The 17,096-nt window shown below is 34.9% G+C and overlaps 1 protein-coding gene across 2 annotated transcripts in view; it reads right to left on the reverse strand.

Annotated features, from left to right (window-relative positions):
- LOC5576812 (pyrokinin-1 receptor) overlaps positions 1-16,838 on the reverse strand; it is a 351,135-nt gene extending 334,297 nt beyond the window's left edge. For both annotated transcript variants that reach the window (XM_021838770.1, XM_021838769.1), the window contains exon 1: positions 16,036-16,838. The gene's annotated coding sequence lies outside the window, so the exon portion shown is untranslated. The remainder of the gene's footprint in view (positions 1-16,035) is intronic.
- Between the last annotated feature and the right edge of the window lie 258 nt (positions 16,839-17,096).

Consider the following 17,096-nt stretch of genomic DNA (forward strand, 5'->3'; position numbering starts at 1 on the left):
AATAACAATTGTATATTTATATAAACTTTATATTGTTTTCATTTTGAATAAATGTAATTATTATTATCTTTCTGGAGCAACATGTTCTTTATTTAGTAAAAGTATTCATTTGATTTGATATTATCTTTAGGGTGGAAACTACTGTGCCGTACTACGATGTGTAGCTCATAATGTGGTGAAATCACTATTTAAAAAAAATGTAAGAAAATCAGAAATGCATATAAATAAAATTTTAATGCTTCAAAAGTTATTTAAAATAATCGTCTGCTGAAGAAAAATAAATGGACGTAAGGTTTGATAAAAATGGTCTATTATCCAGCAAGATTTTCATTGACGATATTTAATTAGTAATTTTTAACCAGTGGTCCACATCTTAAATTGATTGAATGGATGCTAAATTGTATATTCATCACAAGAAGTTGTGTATGAAAAGTCTATACTTTTTGGGCATTATTTATTATCGTGCGTGTCATACGTTATAGATATTTATGCAATAGCAGACAAAAAGAGCACGGCACTTAATAAATAAATGTCATTAAGTTGAAGAGACAGGTCAAAATTAATTGGGAATGCAGAATCACAAATAAGAGTACACAGTAAATTAAATGGTTTTGATATAATGATAATAATAATTTATAAATGTCATGGATTTAAAAGTTTGTAGTCCAACGGACAGATCATTTGTCTTAAATTAAACATTTCAGTTTTTATGTTTAGTTTTCCTCAAGTATCTGTAGTTTTTGGACTTATAAAATATAAATTTTCAGGAAAGTGGAGTAAATGTTTAAAGTTTAAACTAGATTTAATAATGTTAATAAAAAAAAGCTTTCAATTAGGAGTATTGATAGCTCAAAGCAAATTGAATTATAAGTTTGTCAAAAGACTAAACTATAGTTGCAGAAAAACTCAATGATGTGCAAGCGGAACAAACACTGTAGTCTAATGAATTTATGCAAACACATATGTTAAACAAAATTAAATATTAAATCTGAATAGAAAATACAGCGATTCACGGCAGATGAGTCGGATTTAAATGAAAAATCTCAAGTTGATCAAAGGAACTATGAAGACAGAGTAAAAAAAAAAGGAACATTCGGTCCATTTCTAGAATGAAATGAAGGAATATAATGAACAGTCTACACCTAAAATAATCAGCATGTAATAATTGGTAAAATCCATATGTTTTGGATAGATAAGCGTAGTTCCAAATCCTTGTTGATAAGTAGAGAGTAAAGGGAATACATCAAGTAATTCCGGTCTACTTCTCCGTAAGAAACGAAGAGGATAGAAAACCTGGTCCGTTTCTGTAACAAGAACGAAGGGAGATTGTGGATATTCGGCCCATTTCTGAAATGAAATGAAGGAGTAAAACAAATCGTCCGGTCCGCTCTTAGAAAAAAAAAGTAGAGAGTAAAGAGAACATTAAAAATGATTCTGGTCTACTTCTCCATAAGAAATGAAGAGGATAAAAAAAATCCTGGTCCATGTCGTAGAAATTCGGACCTGTTCAAAAGATGACAGAAGGAATAAAACGAATCATCCGGCCCGTTTCTAGAAAAACACGATTGTGTGTTGAGAACGTGGCTCTCAGTCAAAAGATTATTGGTTCAAATCCTGACGGATATGCAAAGAAAACAAAATGTTTCAGTCTGTTCTATGAAAGACCAGATGTAGGAGATCCATCTCAGTCCATTTGGCAATCCAGTCTACTATGAGATGAAGGAAGAATGTCTTCGGTCCATCTACGGTAAAGGGATGTGCAATGAAAACAAAAGGTTTCATTATGCAATAGAAAAGTCCAATTCTCGATTACTTTTTCAAATCGACGTAAGTAACTTTCATATGGTTTTGAGAAAATTAATTCAGAAGAATCACAACCTGTCTTTTAAAACTGTTTTAAAATTAATCAACTTTTTAATTTTTTTTTCGCCGTGTACATCGCTTAAATTTTGCATACATTAAGCTCGCGTTCAAAAACTAGGGAGTTCCTGTTATTTCCCACAAAAAAAATATTACAAAATGATAAGCCGATTTATTCAGTTACTTTCGACGTTTTTCTACCAGTGTAAAATCGGCTCAAGTAGTGTTTTGTTTTGATTCGTGGTTAAGTCACTTTGTCTCTCCATACAGCGGGGCGGCGAAAGTAGTGGTTAGGTTGCGAAAGTTGAGAATCTTACTTTCGTCGTTTTGTAAATCCGGAAATTAAACGTTTTAAAAGTGAAAAATCGAGTTGGTTCAGAGCGCAACGTGTAGAATTTCGTCTGCGAAACACGTAGAATCGATAAAGTAAGTTTATATACTTTTTTGACTTGAGTCTGTTAGAATAGGTTTTCGAGAATTGTAGGTGGCTTGCCTTGGTTCATTTGAAAGTCCAGTATACCACGAAATTATTGAAACTCTTACATTTGCAATTTTTATTAAAAAAAAAAAACCTTGTGATACTATGGTAGTAGAACTACAGCCACATCTACTATGTCTTTTAACATCATATTTATATCTTTAAATTATTTTTCTTTAGTTCCTGAAGTTGAATGGAGCCTGAAATGTTAAACTTAAATTGAAAGGAATATCATAACATTCAAGAAAGAATAATGGACGAAAGCTCAAGAAAGAATCGTAGACCGATTAAAGGAAAGGTTTGGTTGGTAATATTGGTGGTGAATACAAAAAGTATGTTTCACTATTGAATGTTATAAGAAAAACGAGATGTCAGAATGTAGCTAAGTATGCTATTGATAACTTAAATATTATTTAAAAACAGATTTTAATATATTTTTATTTAGGTATCAAACAAACATGAACCGTGTTGAGGTACGCCTTAGAAATCAAAGACGATGGAAATATAAGGAAACAGATGAGGATGGTAAAATAAGATGTTTCTGGCGGAGATCAACAGTGATTCGAACAACAAATCTTCAAACACAATTTATTACGGATTTTTGTACATTATGAAGAAAATATCACTGAGGACTATTGAAGCTAGCTTATTCCCATTGTTATCTATTACGTTTTGCTATTGTTTTCAAATTATAGAGAAAAGGAGAGATGTAGTATAGCGTTGTGTCATGAGATAGAGTAGGCCATGCCCGAGAGATGTGACAGGAAGATTGGTGAATAATAAATCATTGTAAATGAGTACTGCGAAATAAACTGTTTGTTTCTATACTCTGCTACAACGTAAAAAAAGAATCTAGGTGTTTCTACGATTTTACATTTAAAAAAAACTGAATACCTAAATATGGTTGTGTGTTGTCAAACTGCTATCGATTTTTATTATATTCTCATGTTTTTTATAGTGAACAACAAGATGTGAATAATTTTGAACAAAATAAGTTCATCTGACCATTGTGCACAACCCAACAATTAAAGGAAGAAGTCAAAGAAGGCAAGAAAACATGCCAACTGTCAGTGACCTTTCTCGTCTTCTCTCTCTCAGGTTGAAATTGTTGATTGAATCTAAATTTTTTCGTACAATGGGGCTCTGCACAAAAATCAGTCCATCTCTTTCACTCTTCCATGAAATTAGTAAACAACAAGGCCAGTAAACGTCAAAATGCCATACAAAATCAAAACAGTGCAGAGCCCCATTGAAACTCAAATTAAATGGGCTTCGTGGCCTTGCGGTTAGCGGCGTCAGTCGTCTAGGCGTATTGTGCCACGAAGTGTGGGTTCGATTCCCACTCCAGTCGGTGGAAACTTTTCGTCTAAACGAAAAATTCATCACTGGACTACTGGGTGTTTCGTGTGGTCCGTTGCCTAATGTTAGTGATCGTTCAGTCTGTGCAGCCTATGTGCTAAAGACGGTGTAAATTGTCTTTTGAAACCAGTATTTTATACAACTTTGGCGACCTGTAGCATCAAATTTTAACGTGCTGGAATATTTCTGAAAACAGCATTAGATTCAGCAATTTTTTTTTCTACAACAGCAACACAATTAAATAGGTAATTATGCTAGATTTTATCAGCCTTTGCCATTCACCTGGTAAGAAGAGGTAAAGATTAAACAGAATTAATCAGGGAGGGAGATGGAATTCCGAGCTAAATTTTGTGTGCTGAAATTGCTTCCGCGAAACCAAATCTCTTTCTTCTGTAAACCACTGGAAACTATCGCATTTCGGCCAAACATTCCTGTGGGCCACTGTTACCTAGAACTGTATCCGCTCCATGAGCCGAAAAATAGTATTGTGAATGCTTTTTGCTCATACTCGAGTCAGCGGTGGCATGGTAGACGCTTCATCTACTCTAGTTTTGAAAGAATTATCTAATGAGGTATGTTCCGCAATGTGCTGTGAACAAAACTTAGTAGGTTTGACTATATGTTACGCTTCCAGAATAAGGTTATGTATAGTTTTTTTTTTATGTTGTCCTTCTTCTATTATGTCTGGCATTATGTCCCAACTGGATCAAAGCATGCTTCTCAACAGTATATGAGTACTTCTACAGTTATTGGCTGAAATCCAACTGGAAATTTTCGCATCTGTGGCAATTTTTTTTTTAATCATAGCAGGCTGCAAGAACATTTTCAAGTTTTGTTTTGTGTTTTTTTTTCTTATCTCCGCGCCTGAAGAGAAAAAGTAAAATAACACCAAAAAATTCGGGAGGGAGAAATTTTCGAGAGGTAGCTGGAATTATTTCCGCGGAATCACACAAAGTGAGTGGAAGTAATTCTCTTTCTTCCGTAAACCATTGGCTACTATCGCTATTTGAGCCACGGTTTCCTAGAACCGTGTCGTCCATGAGCCGAAAAAATAACATTGTTGGTGGTTTTTGCTCATACTTCTGACTGAAGTATGAGCAATTGTGTAGCAATTATTTTCAATGGGTTTTGTCGAGCGTTGTATCTGGAGGACGCTCTATTTACTCGAATTTGGGGCTTTTCAAAGAATCACCTGATGAGCCATGTTTTGCAATTGCAACAACTCAGTAGGCATGAGCAGCCTCTTCGCTTGCGGACGAAGATGTACCTTACAACATATTTTTGTATGTTGTCTACTTTTCTCCTTGCCTGGTATTTCATGCAAACTGAAAAAGAACTTTCTTCTCAGCATTCTGTGATACAAATACACTAACAAATGCTAACCATTTAAGGCATGCATTAAGCAAATCGAGAAACGTAGAAAAAAAGCGTCTTGAAAAAATATCCCTCAATATGAGTCTAACTCACATTAAATTCAGACGTTTCGATGGAAATGTTTCCGTAATTGATCTGATTTAATCTGATGTGAAACTTTTTAAGTGATGAGTGCCTACTTCGATGCTCATTTCTTCGGTTTCCCAAGAGACAGACCATGACATCAACAACGGCAAGCACTCGTGTAAAAAAGTTTGATTGCGTGTAGGTACACCGCTTCTCTTAGGATAATTACTGACGTCACTTGTCAATGGAGCAAATGGAGCTATCTTGTCTGTTTGCAAACTTTAGACACGTGTTTACTAAAGAATTGCTGCTTGCGTTTTTGACGCAAAGTAAGGACTTTTCGCAACCATTTTCGTAGCTCAGCCTACTTGAAAAGTTAAGCCGAAATTGACAGTACATTCATTGTATTTCAATTTTTAGAAAAGTTACTCGGAAGTTGTCAATTTCAACTAAAACAGATCCTGACTAGATTGAATTTGAATTTTAATCCAGCGGCCTTCATTTTAAGATTGTTTCCTAGTTGCGCGTTTTCTTAGCCAAGGAAAGCTGTAATAATAATAGGGAATGTAGGCCGTTATGTTGTTCAATTTATTGAAGAAAAGTAGGGTTATAAGCAACGAAATTAAAAAAAAAAAAACTTTGCTCGATTCCGTCACATATCACTCTATATTTTATCAAGAGATAAACATAAACAACATATAGGCCTACTTTTCCTACCAACAGGGCTACTTTTCAGCACTGTTTCATAATGGTGATGAAAAAATAGTACTCAGGTGAAGGATTTTGAATAAAAATAGGAGTGATGCTCCTTGAAACACTTCAACTATAAAGACAATTATCGTAGTTGCAAAGCTCTTTTTTGTTTCAGTACTCATCGTATGTATCCAATACGAAATATATTTATTTTGCAACTTGTTACGATTATGTATAAGGTTGTAATTTTGAAGTTATCTGCCTCCATAATTAATTGTTGCCTTTAACCAAATGCGACGAATAACTATGTTTTTATTGTTCAGGGATGAATCAGCTTTGGTCTGAATTGCCCCAAAATAAAAAGTCAATGAATCAATATGTTTTTATTCATTTATTCAATTCCCAGCCGAGGAATCGTTTCTGAGTGATTTCATAACTTTTCAGACCACCGTGCTTCGCTTCGGGTAAGGTAAAACAACATCAATGTAAACCTTCCCGATGCTCAATTTTATGCTTCTTTTCTTTAAAGCTGTTTTATGCCAAGCAAAAGGGATTTTCCCCAGAGTGGGTGGATGAACACTGAAATAGCTGGATCAGTGCGTTCTGAAGCATATTCAGAATGAATCTCATGGATGCAGCAGTCGCAACAGCAGCAACCCTTGTGCCGGTTCAGAAATTGTATGCCAGCTGAATACGCGAACTTTTCTAATCAAATTTATGATTTGATCATGGGAAGAGAGTTTCATTTTCTCAACTCTTTCTATGGCTAAGCAAAAATAATTCAAATTATAATAAATAAATAAGATATGGAAAAATTCAAAAGATAAATATTTTCGAAATTTTGAAAGTTCAATAGGAAGTAACTAAGAAAATACAAGAATATTCAAAACCTGGAAAAAAATTGAAAAAGCAATAGAATTCAAGAGTTTGCCGCATCGAACAAATCATTTTTACACAAAAAAATATTATACTTTGGGGTAGATTCACTCTCGAAGTTTGAACCTTCCTACTTTTTAGGAAGTATTGTACTGTAACGCAACATTCATTCATACCTATGCATTTTTTAATTTTCTATACAATAGATTTATTACAGATTGTAGATTTTCTTGGCTTTCTGAGGCCGTCATGATGTACATCGTACATTCGTACATCATGGCATCTTCCGCCATGCCATGATGTACGAATGCAAACATTTTCAATTAATTAAGGAAGCTTTCCGTTAATTACTGTGGAAGTGCTCAAAGAGCACTAGGCTGAGAAAGATGCTCTATCCCGGTTACGCCGAAAAGAAGAAGAATTATTAATTAAGTAATCCTCCTATGAAACCCACTGGAATTTTCTTAAGGAGCCCTTTCAGTGATTTTGCCAATAGAATCTAAAAATTTATTTCAAACTTCTCCAAGGGTTTATCTTTATGTCTCTTCAGGGATTTCTCCAGATGGTTTTCCCAGGTTTTCTCGAAATCCTGAAACATTTTCTAACGAGTATTTTTTCTTTTTCAAACGAACCATCTACCTCATGCTTTTTTTAAGCATTCCTGCATAAAGTTTTCCATATATTCCTCTGAAGATTCTCACAAAAAAATCAACAAAAGGCTTTCTGAGTTAATCTTTAATGGACTATTGAAGACATTTTCGAAAAAATCCTAGATATTTTATTTAGGAATATCCTTGACGGATTCCATCAAAAATCAATAACGAATTTCTGAGGAAATCATTGAATAAATTGTAATGATAATTCTTAGAAAATCCGCGACAGGTTTCCTGTGAATTGCTGAAGAAAACCTTGAAGATTATTTGCAAAGATATTTGAGGAAATCGTGGATGAATTCCTGTGGAACACCTTGATTGATAGTTCTCAGTTGAAATCTCTAATGAATTTGTGAAATTCTTAAGAAATCCTTGATGGGTTCTTGAGGAAATCCTTTACGAATTTCTGAAGAAATCCTTGAAGAAACCCTTGGTGGATTGGTGAGCGAATATTCTACAGATTTCTGAGCAAATCCTTAACAGATTTTCGATTGATTTCTGTGAAATTCGCCGATGGCCTTTGAAGTAAACACTTGACGAATTTATGAGAAAATCCTCGAAGAGTATCTGAAAAAAAATTGATGAATCCCTAAATAAATGCTAAACAGATTGCTAAGGTAATTCTTGGCAGGTTTTAAAGGAAATTGTTGACTATTATCTTTATAAGCTCCTTCTGAGAGAATCGGAGATGGATTAATGTGGATCTTTGACATATTTATGAGAAAAGATTGTGTCACTTTCCCCGAAAGCCAGTTCCTCAAACGACCCTTTTTCCCGAATGCCATTTCTCCGAATGACCCGTTTCTCCGAATGACCTGATTCCTCGAAAAATGATGCAGTTCAAAAATGTGCAAACGTCGCCTACAATGACAATGTAACGATAAGCACTTCAACACGGATAAAAATCTGATCCCCACACCATGATTTACAAATCATGAAATTCATAAATTGGTTAGGTCATAATATCAGGATCACAAATCATGGTTCCTGGAGTCATAATCATGATTCCTCATAAGCGTAACATCCAGTGTGAAAACATTAAGCGGCGCACTTTGCTTCATCTCATTCGTATCGATCACACTGAATTCAAGATGACGAAGTAGTTGAGTGATAGAGTACGTGGCTCACAATCGGAAGGTTCTTGGCTCGAATCTCAATGTTTGCTATTTTTAACTTTTTTTTTATTTTGTCGATCATAAACGGATGCGCGACTCAAAATTTTTGGCATTTGAATCATGATTCCGAGCAATCAGCTACAAAAACCTAACGCATGTGTTGCGTTACGGCAATCTGACTCATGATATCATGAGTCCAAATCATGGTGTATTTTCATAAGACGAAAACACGCTGGAATCATGATATCATGAGTCATAATCTTGTTTTTGGATTCTGATTTCTACCCGTGAAAGAAGGAGATATTTGATCATTGTCGACCAAACACCTATTGCCAAAGATGTCACATATCATATGACCGGACCATCCAACCCCTGAAATGCGTATAGTTATGACTATTATGATTACCAAAAACATTTCGGGAAAATGGGCTATTAGGGGAAACTGCCGTTCGGGGAAACGACATTCGGGGAAAAGTAGCAAAACTATGAGAAAATTATTTGTAAGCAAATGCTCAACAAAATTCTGAAGAAATATTGGACGGTAACCTGAAAAAAATATCACGGAAATTCTAAAGAAATTCTTTAAAAAAAAATAGGGATTTTAAAGGATATGTTTGACTTATTCCTGTGGAAAAAGATGACGTATTTCTGAGGAAATTCTAGACAGATTCTTCAAAGAATTGCTAAGAAAAAAATTGATGAACATTTAAAAAATCATTAAGGATTTGAGTGACAATGAAAGGCGGATTACTGGGGAAACACTCGAGGCCACTGTGGAAAACTTCGATGGATGTTCTGGGTAATGCTCAATATCTTTCTAGGAAAATGTTTGATGGATTTATGATGCCTCCAAAACTGTGAAGAATTTCAACAATTCCTTGAATTCGAATTGTGTCTTGACGGATCTTTGAAATTTCTATGGAAATACTAAACTAATTTCAATAGAAATTTTTGATGAAACTTTGAAGAAATATTTCACGGATCCCTGAAAAATTCTTAGAAATTTTAAATTTAAATTGACGGATATCTGTAACAAAAATTCTGAGGAAACCCTTGGTGAATGGTAAAGAAAATTGAATTTACGAGGAAGTTTTTGTCAGAATTCTTAAGAAAAAATAAATAAAATTTAACAGATCTTTGGAAAATTCCTTTATGAATTAAAAAAAAAAACGCTTGAGAAGTTGTTGAGAAAGTTCTTGACAGGTTTCTGAAATCATCCATTAGAAAAACAACAATTTATGACAAAAATTGAAAAACTTGTGAAGGAACATTTGACAGGTATCTGAGGAATTCTTTGAAAGGGTTCTGTAGAATGAATTCCTGAGGAACTCATTTTTGGATTTCTGCAAAACAAATCTCACATGAATTCTTTGAAGTATTCCATGGCGGACTTTCAAGCAAATTTTTAACGTATTTCTGAAGAATTCTGGATAACCATTGTATATTTTGTGGAGATATACAATGGACTCTTTGCGAAATCCTTAGCAGATCTTTTGGAAAACTTTTGACGAATTCCTGAAAATATCTTCACAGATTACTGGTGGGTTTTGATATCGGACAAATATGGCTAAGTTATTTCTGCCCTCGAGGTCGTTCAAGGAGTTCTCATTGGGAAAGCTTCAGCAATTTCTTCTTCGAAGAATTTAAAGATTAATCTAATGTAAGTTAGGACTGTCCATTTTATAAAGTCACCTTGTGCATTGGGGTGCGGCTTATTTTTCAAAAGTTCTTAAAACCAAAAATTCGTGTGCTCTTATGAATTTAAATCACATAAGAAGAGAAACTTCGAAGAAGCCAAAAATATTAAGATTTAGAGGTGGCGTAAGCGTCTTGAAGGTGAATTTTCAAGTTATAAAAAATGGCCTTCAGTGAAGTCACCATATTTTCGTTAATTTCTAAGCAATTTTGAAACTTTTAACATCATTATCTTAAAAAATAAATTTATGAAAACTTTGTGCAACATCAAATTTATCTAGCATCGAAACTAGTCTAAGTTAAAAGAAGTTTTCTCCAATTGTTTCTTCATTTTACTCAAAAATTCATATTTGTTTGACCATAACTTCATAAATACTCACCCGTTTTCATTTTTTTTTTTTTTTTTTGACATTTTTTTTAAGCAAACTTAGTTCTTTCCAAACTGTTTATACAACACGTTTTTCTAAAAAATGGTTTTGACTTAGTTTTTTTTAACAAAAACTATTCTAAAATAAATATGTTTTAATAAGAAAATCCAACTTTTTGGGTTATTTAAGTTTTTTCGCCGAAAATAACATGTTTCCTATAAAATTTTAACCTTTAAAGCATCTTGTTTTAATTACGAGTTGAATAGTGCATATATTTTTTAACATGAGCAAAGACATTTTTGTTTCAAGATTATTTAAAAATTGTTGCAAAGTCCTTTTCAAAGGTTTGCCAAATGAGGAAAACCAGCTTCAGCTTTAAAAATTTTGTTTAACTGACAAAATTTAGAAAAAAAAACTGTCGTTTTTCGTTAAAAAATCATGTTTTTGTGCAGAGTTCTGTTTGATCTTTCGACCTTGACACTTGCTTTTCCCGGGGCAAGCGACGAGGGCAGGATCAAACATGTCGCGCGTCGGTCTAGTAAGTGAAAAAGTGGCGTGATCGGTGAGTTCGGTTGGAGTAACTGAAAAAGTGCCGCGATCGGTTAGTTCTGTTTGATCCTTCGACCTTGACGCTTGCTCCTGGGCAGTGCGTCAAGAAAGCCCGAACAGTTTTTTTTTTATTCTTTTTGGGTCGCGCGCTTATTTTTTTTTCCTGAGCGCTTTTTTATAGCCGAGCAAACGAGTGAAGCCGAAAGTGGATTGTGGCTGCTCAGTCAAGGATAACGGATCAATTGGTGAGCTCGTTTCATGCTACTATTTCTAATCTATAAAATATGTATGACTGCACATTCAATCGTTACAATGGTGGGATGTAAATATGATTTTTCAACAAACTATGGATGGTTCGTCACTGTCGACACAAACTCTGATTCATGATTTATTTATGTTTAACATTTTTTTTTTTCAGAACACCTCTTATATACCTTTATTTTTGTAATTAAAAAAAACTTTGAATGGTTCGACACTACAAGTGTAGACTTGCGAAAGGTTCACTTTATTCAACAAACTTTGGATGATTCGCCACTGTAAGTGTCGGCATAAGAATAAGAGTGTTCTATGATGTCCCAACTAATCGAGTTTTTTGTTTCTTTTCAAATGAGTAAAATATAATAACACATGCTTTCGTCCTGACAGCTGTAGGAATATTACATTTAGGTATTTGTTCAACAAACTTTGAATGGTTCGTCACCTCAAGTGTCGGCATAATTTTCCTCTACATAGAAATTGTTCATATCAAATGAAAATATTATATTTACGTATAAGCATGTATATATCTCACAAATCATTGTTTATCATGGTCTAATCGCTTATCAAAGTGAATCATATGACCCAATGATCCTCCCCATTAACAAACATCCCTCCCAGTAACCTTTGTGGAGATGCAGAGGCAAACACGGTCTCCAAAAAGCAAAGGTTACACACTAACATTCCTTCCCCCAATCCCACCTGACTGCAAGGACGTGGCCGGCGCCGTTATTGACCCTGTATAAATAGAGGCACTGAATTATGCACACTGAAGAAGATTATGGCCAATCCCAGCCGAACTTCTAGTTGATTCTTTGTGCATTTTCACTGACTTCGGTCAATCACGGAATAGCAACCATTGATATGTGTAGTCAGTCTAAGCTAAGCTAAGCTAAGCTAAAAAATCATGTTTTTGTGCAGTTTTTGTTGGATAACTTGTTCGAAACAATTTTTAGTGAAATGTGATGTAGATGTTTGAAAACAATTAAATAGTTTTCAAAACAATGCAAAAATATTTGGAATCGGTTGAGTATTCATGAAGTTATGGTCAAACAAAGATATTTTTTAAGTATGAAGAAAAATTTGGAGTGAAACTTTTAGTTGAAACTAGTTTTGATTTTAGACAAATTTGGTGTTCTTTGAGGTTTCTCTTCTTATATTCATAAAAAATTTGTTTTATTTTTTTTTTTTGAGGACATTTGAAAAATATGCCGCACCTTGAGGGTGCCTTTGATAACGTGTCTTTCGATGCCATAGTGGAAACTGAACGAAGCCATGGGTTGCCTACACTGATTACCAATTGGATTTACCAAATGCTCAAAAACCGACATCTATTATCGACATTGCGTCAAGCTGCGATTCGGAAATTGTTAGCGGATGCCCCCAAGGGGGAATCGCATCATCCTTTTTGTGGATGATTTTCCAGCTTCCAAATCTGAATAAAACATCTATTGTTCATTTTACGGAAAGACGAACCCGCGTTGGGATTCGACCTTTATGTATGTGACTGATCAAGTAAAGTATGTCGGAGTCATTCTAAATTCACTGGTTTATTAATTTTCGAATACCTTTAAAAACTCAACTGTTAAAGACTCTTCCAGGAATTTCAGTAAGTAGTCCTCAGTACTCTCGAAATGAATTTTATGATTCAATGATTGCAATTAGAGATGGGCAACTCACTTACGAATCGTTCAAAAGAGCCGACTCTCAAAAATGAGTGAACGAATCACGATTCTTTTCAAAAGAGTCACGATTCACTAGCACTGTAATTTTTGGAATGGAGTTTAAAAATCACCAGGGATGACATTTTTCAGCTATAATTATCATAATCAAATGCACTAACCATATATAAATATCTGTAGTAGCTTCGTATATAAAAAATAAATCAGTTAGAAATCGTCATGTTATGTTAGTTTTATTTTCATGATTCATTTTTCATTTTTTTTTTGTCACTAAATCGATCAAAAGAGTCGATTCACTTTTGTGAGTGAGTCACCTACGGTTCGCTCCTAAAATTGGACCAATTTGCCCATCTCTAATTGCAATGAAACCCTGGATAATATCCGGCGGATTTTCTGTAGGTTGGGTAATATTCTTCGAGAAATTTTAAAAATGAGCTTCAGTAGAATCCATGGACAATTTACTTGAGAAATTACTGAGAAATCGTTGGAAGATACTGCAAGAGTGATTCCTGAATGAAATGCAGGACTTCGTTAGTGTTCATCAGGCAGTTGAGCGCATCGAATCAAATTACTGAACATACTTCATAAGGAATCCCTGGTTGAAATTATTCATTAATTCACGGAAAAGTTCCAAATTTTAAGAATAACCCCAAGAAAAATTCGTGTAGCAATTTCTGGCAGAATCGTTGGAGAATTGCTTAAAGCAAACACTACGGAAATCGCTGGTAAAGCTACAAAACAAAAAAATCGCCATTGGAACTCTCGATGAAATTTCCACTCGGCTAAGGAAGGCCCCAGATTCTTGACGGTTATCCTAATAAAATTTCTGAGAAATTTCCTGTCGAATTTATGAGAATACCATTGATGAATCATTCCATGAAAATACTTGACCAGTTTCTGCAACATTCGTAACAGATTCTTCGGAGAACCTTAACGGATTTCTGAAGAACTTTTTGACTGATTTCTGTGGAAATTTTTGACGAAACACTGAAGAAATATTAGAGGGGTTTCTAGGAAAATCCTTGATGGAACAAATCTAAACAATTTTTTTCAACTGATTTCTGTGGAAATCATTGACAGATTCCGGAAGAAATATACGAAATAATGTTGTGGAAATCTTTAACAGATTTGTATGGATCTCTGTGAAAATCCTTCACGATTTCTGAAGAAATGAGAGTTGTCCATCTGAATAAATTGTTGATGGGTTTCGAAGAAGTCTTTTAAAAACATCCGATAAATACTTCGAAGGACTTAAGAAAATATCCTCGGTAGATTTCCTTAAAAATTGCATAAAAAAATTCCTGAGGAAATACTGGGAGGATTTCTGTGGAAACACTTTATTGGTTTCTGGAGTAGCCCTTGAAGATAATCAAAAGGAATGCATTGAAAATGTCTAAAGAAATCCTTCATCGATTCAGAGATAATCTATGACGGATTAATTTGGAAATCATTGACATATTTGTGAAAGATATGGATTGCTTAGGAAATGCTGGACGAATTTATGAAGAATCTTTTGACGGTGTTGCTAAAAATATTATAACGGATTTCTGTGGAAATCTTCGAAGGTAATATGAGTTAACTAATACTTGAAAAAATCCTCAATGGTTTTTTGAATAAATTCATTGAAAAATCTTTGACGAATTGATGACATTTGTTGATGAATTATAATGACAATCCTTGACGAAGTTCTTATAAAAATGTAGGATATTTTTGACAGACTTCTTAAGAAATCCTTGAAGGATGTTCAAAAGAAAAATACTTGTGAAAGTCCTTGACAGGTTTTAAAAACAAAATCATGGTCAGATTTCTGAGAAAATTCTTCAATATTTTCAAGAAATCTTTCAATCAGAATCATTTAAGTAATTCTCCAAAAATCTAAGAAGAGTTTAGATGGGAAAGCTCCAGAAATGTGTTCTTCCAAGGATTATGCACAGACCCCATCGAGAATCTTAAGAAGAAGCCATAAATCCATCATCTGCTTTACCATAGAAAAATATTGAAAACATGACGCACTCCAGTAGATGTTCCAGACCGGAATGGAAAAGATTTCACCATAACTCTGCCAACAAATGGAATGACACATGCGTTCATTATTTCATTTTTCTTGAAGAAGGCAATATATGTATCCATGAGAAATTTCTCTTACTTAAGTAAGGTTTTAAAATAAGCGCCACTTGAGCTATTTACATGAGTACATAATAGTTTATTGATGCAATTCTTTCGTGCTGAAGATTTTTTTATCTCTCATAACCGCAACCACTGAACAAAAACTGGGCTAAATTAAGTGTGTATATTACAGTACGGCAACGAAAATATATCAGTATAGATCAATAGATGCCAAATTTAAAAAATCGCAGAATACACTGTATAGAATGCATTATGCGAAACGATAATTTCTCAGATTTCTACTCAAAATATTCAATAAGCAAAAGCTTCATATTTGAGACTTAAGAAGAGCAGTCATCTATCTTGCAGATTACTATCAATATTCTTGAAAAAATCTGGTCTCTGAAAACACTTATTAATGATCTCACTGGTACAATTTTTTGAAAAGAAAAACAAACAATCGGTTCATTATCCACTACATTTCCATATGCGTAGGCACTCTCTTCTGAAAATATTGGGTTATTGACGAACGCATGTCTCCCACCGATTTCAAAAATCACCAACTTATTTTTAGCGAGCCGTAATTCTAGCCTACTACTAAGAAGGCACAACATTCTAGGACTCCTACGACAATTGACTTGCCAATCATATTCAAATTTTCGTTTAAAATTACCACCGCTATCGAATGTCCATCTTTAAGCGGAGCTCTGTTATGCATCAAATGCCGCGGCACTTGACATTGCTAATTGAATTCAAGTGGAATGGGTGACCGTGTATGCGATGCAACTCTTCCAATGGCGTCGTTGGTTTGTTTATCCAGCAAGGAATCACGGTCCAATGATTGATTTATGATGAAGACTCTCAGGTATGGGAAAAAAGATCAAAACCGAAATGGGCCATACTTACTTTAGAACGGCTGTCCAAACAAAGTGGTCCATCTCATCTTGTCATTCACTTGTGTTGTGAGAGAGTAATCCTTGAAGTCTTAATTTAATATAGCCACGAATGCCTAACTACATCACACAATTTACGAAAATTCATTCCATCCAGTTGCGTCGATTTGAGGGTGGTTGAATTTCGTTTCTAAGAGGTCACACTTCCACTTGTTTCAAATCAAAATCTTCCCTTCACATGTTTCACAACTGACACGTTTATCCTTCCTTACTCCCTTCGCTGTTACAAATTGAGTATGATTAATACTGCCACTCAGCGTGAATTCATAAGCCACTTCCTCCGGACATCAATCTAACACGCATATGAATACCCGTGACACGTTTTCCAATAAGCGCGCGAAGATTGGATAGGCAGTCCCGTCAGCCACTGTCTACTGCATACTCTTCTAATGATGATCCACTTTTATTGGCGTATTATAATTTAATTGCCCATAACTGACTCGTCAATGCAACAAACACAACGCCGACACCAAACGCACGATTCGAAGAACGGACACGTCGAGCCGAGAGGCATCTGCTGCAGAAAGCGTGCGCCACTAATTTCGTTAGATGAGGAATCTTGTTCAGCGTCGACACCGCAACGATGACAGCGAAAGACTAATGACTACTAACTGGATCCAACCCAAACAATATCAGCCGCATTGCTATCGAGCACGCCGAATGGATACGAGAGACACACAACTTGTTTAACGCTAGATTGCCAACGTATCACTAAAATGCTAGCTCCTGGTGGTCGAAGGAACCGCTTGTAGCTTGTTACGTTTACTGCCGCCGCCAATCGAAGCAGGCGCGAAACAAGTGACCGACCGAGACGCTCTTGCCGGGTGTTCATTCGAAGGCCATCCAAGCAGTCGTGCAACAAGTGGATGTTGCATGAACATGCGGATCATCTCCAAACGGCTCAAATAGATTATATTTCCAAAAACCCCCCCATCACAATATTCCTACTCGTGCTTGCCATTTGAAGAAATGCGTTGTAACTAGTCTAAAAATACGTGACCCCCCTTAATCCCC

The sequence above is a fragment of the Aedes aegypti genome, chromosome 1 (assembly GCF_002204515.2).
Source record: "Aedes aegypti strain LVP_AGWG chromosome 1, AaegL5.0 Primary Assembly, whole genome shotgun sequence".
NCBI lineage: Eukaryota > Metazoa > Arthropoda > Insecta > Diptera > Culicidae > Aedes > Aedes aegypti.